Below are 2,473 nucleotides of genomic sequence, written 5' to 3'. Positions count from 1 at the left end.
AACAATTTTTTTCAAGTCAGAGTTATAGGAAATAAATATTTTTTTGCAGCAAATATGTTATAGAAATTTGTTCTGGGAGCCTCTTCCTCCTCTAGCAAGCCAACTTAAACACGAGGTGCAGACTTACTTCATGGCTTCTCAGAATGTACTGAAGAAGCAGTGCCACTTGCTCCAGACCTGGGTGTGAAGTGACCTGGATGCCTGACACCACTTAAGATTCCATTTAAGGCTCTGCTCTATGAGAACTGATTTACACTGATTTATTTAGTTAAATCACATTTAAGTGTTAGTGTTACATGTTGAAGGCTTTTAAAACTTCAAAGATTTTTGAGACTATTACCTTTGAAAAAAAAAAGGAGAAAAAGAGGTTGGAATTGAGAATTGGGCTCTCCTGAAGTGTAAAGAAGTACATTCTTCTGTGTGGGCAGTCTGGGAGATTAAAGTTATCTGCAGAAGAAAACACTAGCTGTTTATAAGACTCATTTATAATATGCAGGAGTAGATTAGAGAGGAATATATAGAAGAGAGAATATATATAGAGAAAAGAGTTGTTCATTTGATTACTGAGTGAAACAGATTAAAGCATCTCTGATGCTTAGTCTGGAGAAGAGGATGCTCAGAGAAGACTTTATCACTCTCTACAACTGCTTGAAAGGAGGTTGTGGTAAGGAGGTGAATGGCCTCTTCTCCCACATAACAGTGACAGGATGAGAGGGAATGTCTAAGTTGCACCAGGGGAGGTTTAGGTTGGATATTAGGAAGAATTTCTTTTCAGAAAGAGAAGTTGAGGCATCGGAACTGGCTGTCCATGGAGGTGGTGGAGCCACTGTCCCTGAAGGAGTTCAAGAACCATGTGGGTGTGGCTCTAAGGTCAGTGGACATGATGGAGGTGGGCTGATGGTTGGACTAGATGATCTTAATGATTCTGATTCTGTGATGGCTGGATGAGAGGTATGAGTTTCTAATTGCTGAAGCACTGTACTGCTTCATGTTCAACACTGAACTTAGTTCAAGTGCTGTGGTTTGACAGGTGGAACCCCAGTCTTTGATTATTCTATTTCTAAAGTTTAGCTTCTATTCAGTGTTACTGACATATACCCACAGGACTGCAGACTCTCAGTATGTTTCCCACTGGCTTCCCTGCTCATCAGTTCTCCTGTAGTATGTTTCAGCAAGAGACTGTGGGCCAGAAATGGAAGTCTTACAAATCCCTTTGCTCTTAAGGTCAGGGGTCTCTTCTCAGATGAAACACGGGGATGTAAACCTGTTTACCACCGAGATCATCGTGTACTCGCCTCCTGGAGCACACTGCAGAGCCTTCACAGCCTCTGTGTGCTGATGGTTACATCCTATGGAAAGCAGACTGTGTGCTGGTGTTCCTATCAGTACGGGGCTGGATGCAGCCAGAGGGCACAGCCAGACCTGGGAATCTGGAAGCGCTCCCAGTTACCCACATATGGTTGAAGCTTTATTGTCTGAAGGGCAAACTGTCCTGTTGACAGCAGGAAGCATGCAGGCAGGAAGTCTGAAGACAAGCAGAGCTAGGTGTGTGAGAGCAAGCACTGCCCTGCCCTTCCTGCTGCCTTCCAGCTGCCACGAAGGGGTCATGGAGAACAATGAGCTCTTTACCCCACTTCAGAAAGCACAGAGTGGGACTGAAATAATAATTCACAGCTCTGAGTTCCCTGTTCAGCAAGAACATAGGGAAGAACGACAAGAACTGGCCAAAGTGGTGAAACAGCTTCCACAGAAGGGGCAAAGAGATAAGGCATCTACAACCTAAGGAAGGGACGACTGGAATGAAATGCAGGGAATAGCAAGCACTGCAAAATCTGCACTGAGCTACCAGCCACAGGGGCAACAGACAGCCCAAGGAAGCACTACAATTCCCTTGCCCTCTTTGATGCTCTCTTGCCTCAGCGCTGGCTGCTATCAAGGGCCAGAAGGTAAGAGGCCCAACACCACACTCAGACGTTTTTGCAGATGATAAATAATTAGGAGCATTCCGAATTTGTAAGAGCATTTCACGGAATGAGGAAGCCGGGCAACAGGGCCCTTCTTGAAGTGGCATAAAATGTTTAGACTCAGCATGGAAATTGCAACAAAAGGGTTGCAAAACACGTGTGCAGCCCAAAATAAAACGTGAAGCAAGGAAGCGAGGCTGAGCGCTAGTACAGCACAAGGAGCGTGGCAGGGAAAGGGCACAGCTCAACCTGCTGATGTGCTTGGGAAGGAGAGGAGGCAGAGGGGGAGGATAACAGTCATGGTGGAAGGAAGGTAATGAGAACAGTCATGAGAAGGAAGGAAGGTAAATAGCTAAAACTGTGGGTCAGTGGGCTCAGTACAGTGCTGGGCACGCCAAAAGGGATTTAGATTATAGGGATATTGCAGAACAATGACGTCAGATTGCAACACAAAGGAAGAACTTCAAACATTCTGTTTAAACACAGATTCAGAAGAAAATCCCCACTTA

Source organism: Coturnix japonica, chromosome 5 (genome assembly GCF_054131305.1).
Source record: "Coturnix japonica strain WE chromosome 5, WE-NBRP24, whole genome shotgun sequence".
Taxonomy (NCBI): domain Eukaryota; kingdom Metazoa; phylum Chordata; class Aves; order Galliformes; family Phasianidae; genus Coturnix; species Coturnix japonica.
Note: the sequence above shows the minus strand (reverse complement) of the source record.